The sequence below is a fragment of the Oncorhynchus kisutch genome, linkage group LG23, assembly GCF_002021735.2.
Source record: "Oncorhynchus kisutch isolate 150728-3 linkage group LG23, Okis_V2, whole genome shotgun sequence".
Taxonomy (NCBI): Eukaryota; Metazoa; Chordata; class Actinopteri; order Salmoniformes; family Salmonidae; genus Oncorhynchus; species Oncorhynchus kisutch.
In genome coordinates, this window is record NC_034196.2 from 30,055,361 (window position 1) to 30,070,139 (window position 14,779).

General features: G+C 43.7%; 1 protein-coding gene across 2 annotated transcripts in view; it reads right to left on the minus strand.

The window, feature by feature from the left end:
• LOC109868772 (fibrinogen C domain-containing protein 1) overlaps window positions 1–14,779 on the minus strand; it is a 212,892-nt gene that overhangs the window by 105,052 nt on the left and 93,061 nt on the right. The gene's annotated exons all lie outside the window — the stretch shown is intronic.

Below are 14,779 nucleotides of genomic sequence, written 5' to 3' on the forward strand. Positions count from 1 at the left end.
TTTGGTCACACAGTGAGAGGACCAATGAAAGTCCTTAAAGAACAGTTCTTGTCCCAAGAGTTGTGTACCAGAGATGAGAATGTGTTGGACTACGTTAGTCGCTTTCGTGAGCGCCTACACCAAGCTTGTGCTCTCGCAAAGGAAGCTCTGTCTTCCTCACAGAGGAGCATGAAAAAAAAGACACTATGATAAAGAGGCTGTTTCTCGTCCACTACAGCCAGGTGACCAAGTACTGGTGTTATTACCTGTTCCAGGATCTTCACTGTCAGCTCGTTTCTCTGGTCCTTATTTAATTGAAAAGAAAATAAGTGAAACTGACTATGTGCTTCAAACTCCTGATAGACAACGCCAATCTCGTGTGTGTCACATTAACATGTTGAAAGCTTACCACACCCGACCCATCACACAGTTAGAGAGTTCAAAAACAGAGGAAGGTACTGCTGTCTCCTCTGCTACTACTGCTATGATAGTGGACTGTCATATTGATGATGATGGCTTGGAGTTGCGCAATACTCAGCTGCAGTGTGTTAGATTGCCCAACTCAGAAATGCTGCTGTCTATCCAATCCGGTCTGGTTCATTTAACGGATGGACAGGCCAATGATATTGTGAGGCTACTACACAGTTTTCCATGTCTCTTTAATGACGTTCCTACTCGCACCAATGTGTTGGAACATGACATTAATGTTGGAAATGCTACACCTATCAAGCAACACCCATATCGTATCAACGCTTCCAAGAGGAAGATAATGAGGGATGAGGTGAGATATTTGTTGGAGAATGACCTGGCTAAGCCAAGTTCAAGCCCTTGGAGTTGTCCTTGCATTCTAGTTCCTAAACCTGATGGTACGTCCAGGTTATGTACAGATTATCGAAAGGTAAATTCTGTCACAATGCCAGATTCGTTCCCGTTACCCCGACTGGACGACTGTATCGACACTATTGGTGCTGCTAAGTATGTAACTAAGTTAGACCTCTTAAAAGGTTACTGGCAGGTTCCGTTAACTTCACTTGCTTCTGAGATTTCTGCTTTTGTGACCCCAGACAACTTCCTACAGTACTCAGTCATGGCTTTTGGGATGCGAAATGCACCAGCCACCTTCCAACGACTGTTTAACTCCGTATTAGCTGGTGTTCCTAATTCTAGTGCATACCTTGATGACCTAGTGATTTATTCGTCTGAGTGGTCAGATCATGTTGACTCGCTAAGGGTAGTATGTGAACGGTTGGCAGCTGCTTCTCTAACCCTGAACTTGGCAAAGTGCGAGTTTGGGAAGGCTACTGTTACCTATCTCGGTAAAGAGGTTGGCCATGGACAGGTGCGCCCTGTTGATGCCAAGGTCTTGGCTATAACTGCATTCCCTGCACCTACCACCAGACGAGCGCTACGCCGCTTTTTAGGGATGGTTGGCTACTACCGTAGCTTCTGTAAAAAATTCTCTGCGGTAGTTGCTCCATTGACCGATTTGCTTAGTCCGGCAAGACCATTTGTGTGGTCCCCTGATTGTAAGAGAGCTTTTGAATCGGCGAAAGCACTCTTATGTAGTACACCTGTACTTGCTGCTCCAGATTTTGAACAACCGTTCAAACTTGAGGTAGATGCTAGTGCCAGAGGTGCTGGTGCTGTTCTACTGCAGCAGGACAAGAGTGGAGTGGATCATCCCGTTTGTTATTTTTCACGTAAATTTAATAAATGTCAAACAAACTATGCGACAATAGAACAAGAAGCTCTTGCTTTGTTGTTGGCTCTGCAATACTTTGAAGTATACATTGGTTCCAGTGCCCTACCAGTGATTGTGTATACTGACCATAACCCCTTAGTTTTTCTCCACCGAATGTACAACCAGAACCAGCGCCTTATGCGTTGGGCGCTGATTGTACATAATTATAATTTGGAGATCCGCCACAAAAAGGGTTCTGATAATGTGTTGGCAGATGCTTTGTCTCGTGTGTGAAAATGATTGTTGTATGTTTTGCAAGGTTGTTGTGAGTTTTCATTAATACTGTGGTCGCAATCCCCCCCTAGGGTTGCTCTTTTAAGGGTGGGAGTGTTACGGATACAGGTAGCCTGTGTGTATCCTGTGTGTTTCTTTTCTCTCCTTCTCCCCTCACAGGTGAAAATCATCACTCCCCAATCAATCATCAATCAGAAGACACACCTCCTGTTTCCTACCCTATCACAGTTCCTTCCCCATGGTTTAAAAACCCCATCATTTGTTTGCTCTGGAGCTCAATCTCTCTGTAAATGCCATGTCTGTAGGTCTCTGTGTTTCACTCTCGCTTTGTGTCTTAACCTCTCTTTTGTTTGAGCACCTCCATAGCACTTTGTCATCACATGTGAGTATTGTTTTTTGTTATGGTGTTTGTTGCTGGTGGGAAAAGGGGGAAACCAAGACAAGTCGCCCATGGGCATACACTACCCGTAGGTGAACTTTGTTAAATACACTAGTTAGAACTGGGCGGACCACCCAATGTATTTTTGGTTAGTTAGTTAGCTGTTGTTATAGTAGGCTAGTCTAGCTTAGGGGTGTTTATGTATATTTATTGTTTCTTTCCTTGGGTCCAGCTCAGCCCCTTTTCCTGCTCCCCCCCATTACCGTGTGTTTATAAATAAACCTGGAGTTTGACGGTAGATTTCTGTTGTCGTGGTTATTTCGTTCACACTTTTACTTTGTCACAATAATAATTTGCATGAGTTATGTTACGGGTCTCATTACCATCCCCCCTAGACTCTCGGGCCTATAGTCCTCTTTTACCTGTCACTCCTTCTCTTGCACCTTCCCCATCTTTGCTCTCTCTCTCTCTCTCTCTCTCTCTGAGCCTAAAGATGGTAAGTTAAAAAAGTGTCCAACCAGAAACCAGGGCTGAAGTGAGTATGTCACAAGTGTGGAACTAATAGACAGACCTGTCTAGAATTCATTACAATATATTTCAACCCTGACAAATACTATAAGAACACAATTACTATTTTGAAGAGTGAGCCATTCCAGTATATACCCTGCAGTGTGTTTGAGCCATTCCAGTACTTACACTGCAGTGTGTTTGAGCCATTCCAGTAGATACCCTGCAGTGTGTTTGAGCCATTCCAGTAGATACCCTGCAGTGTGTTTGAGCCATTCCAGTAGATACCCTGCAGTGTGTTTGAGCCATTCCAGTAGATACCCTGCAGTGTGTTTGAGCCATTCCAGTAGATACCCTGCAGTGTGTTTGAGCCATTCCAGTAGATACCCTGCAGTGTGTTTGAGCCATTCCAGTAGATACCCTGCAGTGTGTTTGAGCCATTCCAGTAGATACCCTGCAGTGTGTTTGAGCCATTCCAGTAGATACCCTGCAGTGTGTTTGAGCCATTCCAGTAGATACCCTGCAGTGTGTTTGAGCCATTCCAGTAGATACCCTGCAGTGTGTTTGAGCCATTCCAGTAGATACCCTGCAGTGTGTTTGAGCCATTCCAGTAGATACCCTGCAGTGTGTTTGAGCCATTCCAGTAGATACCCTGCAGTGTGTTTGAGCCATTCCAGTAGATACCCTGCAGTGTGTTTGAGCCATTCCAGTAGATACCCTGCAGTGTGTTTGAGCCATTCCAGTAGATACCCTGCAGTGTGTTTGAGCCATTCCAGTAGATACCCTGTAGTGTGTTTGAGCCAATCCAGTAGATACCCTGCAGTGTGTTTGAGCCAATCCAGTAGATACCCTGCAGTGTGTTTGAGCCAATCCAGTAGATACCCTGCAGTGTGTTTGAGCCATTCCAGTAGATACCCTACAGTGTGTTTGCTGGCTATGCAGTTAGAATGTTTTGATAGTGACTCTTGCAGGGGAATTTGAGGTGGGAAAAAGTGATACCTTGATTTCTTTCTTGTTTTCACATTTTCTGTCCGTTCAGCTGGTCGGCAGACTGGAAGAAAGCAGTGGCCATCACAGCCCCCAGCTATAGATCATTCCCAGATGTCCATTACATGAAGCCATAATGGTAGGAAGCATACACACGCACAGACAGACTCATGCACACGCACACAGATACACACACCGCCCCACATACACCCCACCACTGCACACCATCAATCTCCTGTGTTCTGCACTGAACTTGAACTCAGACACAGACATGATAGAAGGCATCTTACTAGACCTAGTGCTAAAATCCCTCTAATACTAAACATTAGGGAGGGCTATGTGCTGGCCTCTACACTGTGACATCCCACATAAAAAAACACTACAGTACTTACAATTCTGTAGTAAACCGTAGTATACTGTAGAATACTATAGTGCACACTGTACTATCCCTCTATCATGTGTAGTACTTAGTATATAACTTTAATATACTGTAATAAATACTACAGTATTGGCCACAAACACTGTTGTAAATACTATAGAAATGTCCTCTACAGTCTGCAAAAACACAAACATTGTTGCTGGCAAATAATACAGCATTTAATTTGCATATACCCTGCCCATTCCCCTCCCCCCAACTACCTACAGGTTATGGAAAATGTGCTATTTCTCCAGTAGGTTTCATCAAGGAGAAAGCCACCTACTCAAGGAGAAGCTACACTGAGCAAAAATATAAACGCAACATGTAAAGTGTTTGTCTCATGTTTTAATAAGAAGACAAAAAGCGTATTTCTCTCAAATTTTTTACATCCCTGTTAAGGAGCATTTTTTCCATTGCCAAGATAATCCATCCACCTGACAGGTGTGGCATACCAAGAAGCTGATTAAACAGCGTGATCATTACATAGGTGCACCTTGTTCTGGGGACAATAAAAGGACACTCTAAAATGTGCAGTTCTGTCACACAACACAATGCCACAGATGTCTCAAGTTGACGGAGTGTGCAATTGGCTTGCTGACTGCAGGAATGTCCACCAGAGCGGTTGCCAGATAATTTAATAATATTTTCTCTACCATAAACCGCCTCCAGTTGTTTTAGAGAATCTAACCGGCGTCACAACTGCAGACCACGTGCAACCACGCCAGCCCGGGACCTCTACATCCGGCTTCTTCACCTGCGGGATCATCTGATACCAGCCACCTGGACAGCTGATGAAACTGTGGGTTTGCACAACTGATTAATTTCTGAAAAGAAACTGTCAGAAATAGTCTCAGTCTCAAAAAGAGGCTCATTTGCGTGCTCGTCGTCCTCAACAGGGTCTTGACCTGACTGCAGTTCGACGTCATATCCGATTTCAAATGGAAAATGCTCGATTTCGATGGCCACAGGCATGCTGGAGAAGTATGCTCTTCAAGGTTGAATCCAGGATTTCAACTGTACCGGGCAGATGGCAGGCGTTGTGTTGGCGCGTAGTTTGCTGATGTCAGCATTGTGAACAGAGTGCCCCATGGTGGCAGTGGGATTATGGTATGGGCAGGCATAAGCTACAAACAACAAACATAACTGTATTTTATCGATGGCAATTTGAATGCACAGAGATACCGTGACGAGATCCTGAAGCCCATGTCATGCCATTCATCGGCCGCCATCACCTCATGTTTCAGCATGATAATGCATGGCTCCATGTTGCAAGGATCTATACACAATTCCTGGAAGACAAACATTTCCCAGTTCTACCATGGCCTAAATACTCACCAGACATGTCACCCATTGAGCATGTTTGGGATGCTCTGGATCGATGTTTATGACTGTGTGTTCCAGTTCCCGCCAATATCCAGCAACTTCACACAGCCATTGAAGAGGAGTGAAACAACATTCCACAGGCCACAATCAACAGCTTGATCAACTCCACGTGAAGGAGCTGTGTCGCGCTGAATGAGGCAAAAGGTGGTCACACCAGATACTGCCTGGCTTTCTGATTCATACCCCTACCTTTTTTAAGGTATCTGTGACCAACAGATGCATATCTGTATTCCCAGTAATGTGAAATCCATTTATTTCAATTGACTAATTTCCTTTATATAAACTATAACTCAGTAAAATCTTTGAAATTGTTGCATGTTGTGTTTCTTTTCAGTCAAAGATAATAAAACAAAAACACTTTAATAAATACAACAGTCATGTCCCCAAAACACTACAGTATATGCTACAGTATATTACAGTCCTCAAAAACAGTACATAATTACTAGTATTTACAAAATACTACTAGTATTTACACACAACAAATACTACGGCAATTATACTATAATAAACAATATATACACTACATTATAAACTGGGTGGTTCGAGCCCTAACTGCTGATTGACTGACAGCCATGGTATATCAGACCATATACCACGGGTATGACAAAACATTTATTTTTATGCTCTAATTACGTTGATAACCAGCTTATAATAGCAATAAGGCACCATGGGGGTTTGTGGTATATGGCCAATATACCACGGCTGAGGGCTGTATAGAGGTACTCAGCATTGTGTCGTACGGAGAACAGCCCGTGGCCATGGTATATTGGCCATATAACACACCCCTTCGGGCCTTATTGCTTAAGTATACTAAAGTCCGCAAAAACAATACAGTAATTTCCATAAAATATACAACTTTACCCCCTTTTTCTCCCCAATTTCATGGTATCCAATTGTTTTAGTAGCTACTATCTTGTCTCATCGCTACAACTCCCGTACGGGCTCGGGAGAGACGAAGGTCGAAAGTCATGCGTCCTCCGATACACAACCCAACCAAGCCGCACTGCTTCTTAACACAGCGCGCATCCAACCCGGGTAGTTCCAGCCCTGAATGCTGATTGGCTGACAGCCATGCTATATCAGAACGTATACCACGGGTATGACAAAACACTTTTTACTGCTCTAAATACATTGGTAACCAGTTTATAATACAAATAAGGCACCTCGGGGGTTTGTGGAATATGGCCAACATAACACTGCTAAGGGCTGTATCAAGACATGGCGCAAAGTCGTGGTATATTGGCCATATACCACACCCCTTCGTGCCTTATTGCTTAAGTAAACTGTACATACTACAGTATACTATAGTGAATATAACAGTTAAGTCTGCAAAAACACTACAGTAAATTCTATAGTATTCCTACCGTAGTATACACTATAGTATTATAGGTCCGAATCAAAAGTATGTATGGAATGTAGGGAATAGGGTGCCATTTGGGACACATCCATGATCCCTCTATCTACTCCCAGCACTATCACACAGCACACTGGCCTGACCTTATCACAAGAAGGAGAGCCCTATTCAATCACCAGCGCTAACCAGCCCTGTGGTAAAGGTCAGCATAACACCGTTTCTGCAGCTCCAGGGAGGGAAGCCATGTTTTAACTGAGTTATGTGGAGGATATGGGTACAAACATTCTTGTAGTGCCCAGGAGAGTGATGTTTTAAGTCAGGATGGGACGTGGCTAGAAAGCCTGATGGAAAAGAGCACTGGGATTTAAATATTGTAGGTAAGTGATTCAACAACTATATGTCACTCCTCTCTTTGTATCTCTGTAGACTAGAGCCTCCCCACTCTCCCCTCTCTTTGTATCTCTGTAGACTAGAGCCTCCCCACTCTCCCCTCTCTTTGTATCTCTGTAGACTAGAGCCTCCCCACTCTCCCCTCTCTTTGTATCCCTAGACTAGAGAATACCCACTCTCCCTTCACTTTGTATCTCTGTAGACTAGAGCCTCCCCACTCTCCCCTCTCTTTGTATCCCTAGACTAGAGAATACCCACTCTCCCTTCACTTTGTATCTCTGTAGACTAGAGCCTCCCCACTCTCCCCTCTCTTTGTATCTCTGTAGACTAGAGCCTCCCCACTCTCCCCTCTTTGTATCTCTGTAGACTAGAGCCTCCCCACTCTCCCCTCTCTTTGTATCTCTGTAGACTAGAGCCTCCCCACTCTCCCCTCTCTTTGTATCTCTAGACTAGAGCCTCCCCACTCTCCCCTCTCTTTCTATCTCTAGACTAGAGCCTCTCCACTCTCCCCCTCTTTGTATATCTGTAGACTAGAGCCTCCCCACTCTCCCCTCTCTTTGTATCTCTGCAGACTAGAGCCTCTCCGCTCTTTTGTATTTCTGCAGACTAGAGCCTCCCCCTCTCCCCTCTCTGTAGACTAGAGTCTCCCCTCTCTTCAGAACTTCATTCTCTCTACTCCCTCTTTCTTTCTAAAGATGCCTACCATCCTTCTCTGTAGATCTTCCTATACATTTCTGTCTCTGCAGACCCTCCCTCTCTCCTCTTTCTCTGCCCTCCCTCCCTCATTTTTCTCCCTCCCTCTCTCTCTTTTCTTCTCCCTCCCTCCCTCTTATGACCCCATCTGCATGTGTGCTAGTCTCAGTAGGGCTGCTCTGTTTAAGTGAATGGCAGCATATGGCTCATCCCTTATTTAAGCCCACGACTCTACCTCTTACAGACACTGTCTTAATTCCTGTTGGATCACACTTCTGAGCTGCTAATGACGCCGAGGTGTTATCCATCACGAACAGCCAATTATACACACATATTCTATGAAGACTGTCTAAGGCATGCTCGCTGATGGTGATTGACACACACACACACACACACACACACGGTAGAACAAACATTTAAACTACAGAAACACAACGACATGGAGAGATACACACCCATCTTAATTCAATGAAAGACTGGTGGTTGGCTGTACTGTATCATGCTGTGCCAAGCCCTCTGTCACTCCATCAGATGATAGGAAGCCATGACCTTGTCTGTCTTAGGCACGCTCGCTGACAGTGATTGACATACACACACGTGCACACAAAGTGTGTCTGTGATATACTTGTGTAGACCAGAGTTTGCGTTTGGCAGAACTGAGAAAGTTCTGGTTTAGGGACTAACACAGATAACAGTCTCTCTGAGGGTGGATGTGGCGCTAGCCAACTAATATGTTCCTAAACTATCCCCATTTGGAATTTGTGTGTGCATCTGTGTCCAGCCAGGTCACCCGCGATACAAGTCAGTGTCTGAGGACATCGAGAGATTACGTGGAAACCGTTACCTTCAAGTAAGTTTCAGTTTTACTAGGGTGTTGTGGATGGGCCTAAGGACCTGCCTCTGAAGTTAATTGTATCCCTATCCCAAACCTTAACCCTTAACTTAACCATTAGGAGTTAATGCCTAAACTGAAGCATAAACAGTTTGGATGAAAGTTTAATTCTGACGTGAGACTGAGTGCTAGCTGCTGTGTCTGATAAACTATTAGCTCCCTATAAGAGCTCCCCTCTCGTCTCCCTAAGGACCACTACAGCTCAGAACAGAGAGAAAAGGCCACTACACTGCACTCACACACTGCACACTCACACACAAAACCGCATACAGAAACTAAATAAACTATACACACATACACACATACACTTGGGCATTTGAGCTGAAAGTGGTAGCAAATGCTGCTACATGGACAATAGAATTGAACATTATGAAACAAAACAATGTATTGTTGAACTAGGACTCCTTGCACTACATTCTGATCGAAGATCATCAAAGGTAAGGGAATATTTATGTTGTAATTTTGTATTTCTGTTGACTCCAACATAGCGGAGAAATATTGTTACGTCTGAGCGCCGTCTCAGATTATTGCAATGTTAGGCTTTTTCCGTAACGTTAAAAAAAAATGTGACACAGCGGTTGCATTAACAACCAGTGTATCTTTTTAATTATATGTAGAACATGTACAGTGCCTTGCGAAAGTATTCGGCCCCCTTGAACTTTGCGACCTTTTGCCACATTTCAGGCTTCAAACATAAAGATATAAAACTGTATTTTTTTGTGAAGAATCAACAAGTGGGACACAATCATGAAGTGGAACGACATTTATTGGATATTTCAAACTTTTTTAACAAATCAAAAACTGAAAAATTGGGTGTGCAAAATTATTCAGCCCCCTTAAGTTAATACGTTGTAGCGCCACCTTTTGCTGCGATTACAGCTGTAAGTCGCTTGGTATGTCTATCAGTTTTGCACATCGAGAGACTGAAATTTTTTCCCATTCCTCCTTGCAAAACAGCTCGAGCTCAGTGAGGTTGGATGGAGAGCATTTGTGAACAGCAGTTTTCAGTTCTTTCCACCGATTCTCGATTGGATTCAGGTCTGGACTTTGACTTGGCCATTCTAACACCTGGATATGTTTATTTTTGAACCATTCCATTGTAGATTTTGCTTTATGTTTTGGATCATTGTCTTGTTGGAAGACAAATCTCCGTCCCAGTCTTAGGTCTTTTGCAGACTCCATCAGGTATTCTTCCAGAATGGTCCTGTATTTGGCTCCATCCATCTTCCCATCAATTTGAACGATCTTCCCTGTCCATGCTGAAGAAAAGCAGGCCCAAACCATGATGCTGCCACCACCATGTTTGACAGTGGGGATGTTGTGTTCAGGGTGATGCGCTGTGTTGCTTTTACGCCAAACATAACATTTTGCATTGTTGCCAAAAAGTTCAATTTTGGTTTCATCTGACCAGAGCACCTTCTTCCACATGTTTGGTGTGTCTCCCAGGTGGCTTGTGGCAAACTTTAAACGACACTTTTTATGGATATCTTTAAGAAATGGCTTTCTTCTTGCCACTCTTCCATAAAGGCCAGATTTGTGCAATATACGACTGATTGTTGTCCTATGGACAGAGTCTCCCACCTCAGCTGTAGATCTCTGCAGTTCATCCAGAGTGATCATGGGCCTCTTGGCTGCCTCTCTGATCAGTCTTCTCCTTGTATGAGCTGAAAGTTTAGAGGGACGGCCAGGTCTTGGTAGATTTGCAGTGGTCTGATACACCTTCCATTTCAATATTATCGCTTGCACAGTGCTCCTTGGGATGTTTAAAGCTTGGGAAATCTTTTTGTATCCAAATCCGGCTTTAAACTTCTTCACAACAGTATCTCGGACCTGCCTGGTGTATTCCTTGTTCTTCATGATGCTCTCTGCGCTTTTAACAGACCTCTGAGACTATCACAGTGCAGGTGCATTTATACGGAGACTTGATTACACACAGGTGGATTGTATTTATCATCATTAGTCATTTAGGTCAACATTGGATCATTCAGAGATCCTCACTGAATTTCTGGAGAGAGTTTGCTGCACTGAAAGTAAAGGGGCTGAATAATTTTGCATGCCCAATTTTTCAGTTTTTGATTTGTTAAAAAAGTTTGAAATATCCAATAAATGTCGTTCCACTTCATGATTGTGTCCCACTTGTTGATTCTTCACAAAAAAAATACAGTTTTATATCTTTATGTTTGAAGCCTGAAATGTGGCAAAAGGTTGCAAAGTTCAAGGGGGCCGAATACTTTCGCAAGGCACTGTATCTTTAGTCAAAGTTTATGATGAGTATTTCTGTTATCTGGCGTAGCTTTCTATAATTCCTCCGGACATTTTGGAGAATTTTCGGAACATGGCGTCAATGTAAACCAAGATTTATGGATATAAAATGCATATTATCGAACAAAACAAATGTACTGTCATATGACTGTCATCTGAAGATTTTCAAGAGGTTAGTGAATTATTATTTTTTTTAATCCTGTTGTCATTTTATCTTTTGTGGTACAAAATGGCTACGTTTTCTCTGTTTTGGTGGTGGTCTAACAAATATATGCTGTGTTTTTGCCGTAAAACATTTTAAAAATCTGGGTAGATGAACAAGATGTTTATCTTTCATTTGAGGTATTGGACTTGTTAATGTGTGGAGGTTAAATATTTCTAAGAATATTTTAGCATTCCCTGCGCCACTATTTCAGCTGAATGGGGGGGTGTAGTTCCTGTAGACTCTCCTTCCAGACCCACATCAAACATCTCCAAACCAAAGCTAAATCTAGAATTGGCTTCCTATTTCGCAACAAAGCATCCTTCACTCATGCTGCCAAACATACCCTTGTATAACTGACCATCCTACCAATCCTTGACTTCGGCGATGTCATTTATAAAATAGCCTCCAATACCCTACTCAACAAATTGGATGCAGTCTATCACAGTGCAATCTGTTTTGTCACCAAAGCCCCATATATTACCCACCATTGTGACCTGTACATTCTCGTTGGCTGGCCCTCGCTTCATACTCGTCGCCAAACCCACTGGCTCCATGTCATCTACAAGACCCTGCTAGGTAAAGTCCCCGCTTATCTCCGCTCGCTGGTTACCATAGCATCACCCACCTGTAGCGCGCGCTCCAGCAGGTATATCTCTCTGGTCACCCCCAAAACCAATTCTTTCTTTGGCCGCCTCTCCTTCCAGTTCTCTGCTGCCAATGACTGGAACAAACTACAAAAATCTCTGAAACTGGAAACACTTCTCTCCCTCACTAGCTTTAAGCACCAACTGTCAGAGCAGCTCACAGATTACTGCACCTGTACATAGCCCACCTATAATTTAGCCCAATCAACTACCTCTTTCCCAACTGTATTTATCTTATTTATTTATTTTGCTCCTTTGCACCCCATTATTTTTCGTTCTACATTGCACATTCTTCCACTGCAAATCTACCATTCCAGTGTTTTACTTGCTATATTGTATTTACTTTGCCACCATGGCCTTTTTTTGCCTTTACCTACCTCATTTGCTCACATCGTATATAGACTTGTTTATACTGTATTATTGACTGTATGTTTTTACTCCATGTGTAACTCTGTCGTTGTATGTGTCGAACTGCTTTGATTTATCTTGGCCAGGTCGCAATTGTACCTGTTCTCAACTTGCCTACCTGGTTAAATAAAGGTGAAATAAAACGATTAATAAAAAAGATACAGACGTGTCGACAGCTCCCATTGGTGATGAGAGTAGGAGAATACAGTGATTTGAGTAAAGTAGTAGGATAGGATGGTTTGCAGAGTAGTAGGATGGTCCCACTTAATATTCCCTTTTCTAGATATTTTTTGTTTAGAATTTTACCCCTTTTTCTCCCCAATTTTGTGGTATCCAATTGTTGTAGTAGCTACTATCTTGTCTCATCGCTACAACTCCCGTACGTGCTCGGGAGAGACGAAGGTTGAAAGTCATGCGTCCTCCGATACACAACCCAACCAAGCCGCACTGCTTCTTAACACAGCGCGCATCCAACCCGGAAGCCAGCCGCACCAATGTGCCGGAGGAAACATTGTGCACCTGGCCACCTTGGTTAGCGCACACTGCGCCCAGCCCGCCACAGGAGTCGCTGGTGCGCGATGAGACAAGGACACCCCTACCGACCAAGCCCTCCCTAACCCGGGCGACGCTAGGCCAATTGTGCGTCGCCCCACGGACCTCCCGGTCACGGCCGGTTACGACAGAGCCTGGGCGCGAACCCAGGGACTCTGATGGCCCAGCTGGCGCTGCAGTACAGCGCCCTTAACCACTGCGCCACCCGGGAGGCCCCTTTTTCTAGATATTTGACTTAGGACAGCTAATCAGCCGTACCAGTGATTGTCAGAGAGATGAGCTTCTCGCCTACACCTCGTGTTGATATTTAGGATTAAAACCACATTACATGCGCAGCTGCAACCTGACGATGTTCTGGTCTGCATGTTAATTTCTTACCAATCCTTTCATGCACTGTGGACGAAAAGGACAGTTCCGTCAGGCTGACACGCTCTCTGACATCACTTGGGGCATGGCTACTTACTGTGCAAAGGCTATAGATAGTAAATTATCTCTTATGACTCCTAAAATCACATTCCTATCCTAACTAATCCGATTGACTGTAGCCAATAGTCTGTCAGTCAGGTATTCGAAGTCCTGTCTCAACTCAATGAGGCTTCCCTTCTGATTCAGCTCATTGGACAGCCGGCAAATGTCCTTCTGAAGCCGCCTTTTATCCTCCATCTTCCGGTCACACCAAAGACACTTTTTACAGACATACCCATTTTCCGTATGCGCTAGGTCTTCCACTCCCCCCTCTGGTTAGTTAGTGAACATTTCACAGCAGTAGCATTGGACACTCAATTGTTGGCCATTGACATCCATTGGATAGCCGTCTGTAGCCATTAAGGTTAATGCTAAAAAGCAGACTAGCCACAGGTAGCAGCGCAAGCTTGAAGTCGAAAAAGTCCAGCAAGGTGGTGCGTTCTGTGAGGAGCTAAAATTGTCTACAAAAACAAACAAAAAGAACAGTGCATCGTTCTGAACCTGTACAGGCTGTCGGACAGTACACTCATGTAAATAAAATATAAAATAGCCTATAATGAGGATAAAATAGGTCACAGTCGAGTTTAACTACTTGCTCCACTACTCGCTCCAAACACAACTTGCTACATGTCATCTCAGAATGCACTCAGCAGTGCATCATAACAAAAGGCTGAATGAGTACATCGTCGGCCTGTTGCAGCAGCGCAGCTGCAATGTGTATAATGTACACTCCGACAAGTCTGAGAAAGAGCTGAGATGCATTAAGGTGACTCCAATAATGATATCAGGAGGTACAGGCCGGAGCAGCAGAAGCGTGAAGGAGAATGTTTTGGGTGAGAGGGAACATTTCCCATTCAATTATCTTGCGCTCCTTTGAATACTCATCTCCCTCTCCCTCGCTCTCTCTATGTAGTACGTAGACGGCTACGTAGTCAAGTTTGTGTTTCATATCTGCTTCTCTCATCTGTATTCTCACCTGCATTCTCAGACACAGTCGTAGAAGCCTTTTCACATGTTCCTTTTTTTTGCAGCCCGGATCATTTTAAGGTCTAAAGTTCAACACGCAATCTATTTATCCCACTTTGGTTTTTCTATACAAATATGCTCGGGTATAAACAGTGCTGCATTTTAATCATGAGGAGTGGAGAAGAAAACAATGTTCGTTCTCCAGAGCTCTTGTTTCTCAGAAGATGGATGATCCAGAAGATTGTTCAAATTAAATGTATGTTGCATTCTGGGACAGATTTTATTAAGAGTGTTAAACACTGAAGGATTCTTATTTCAGT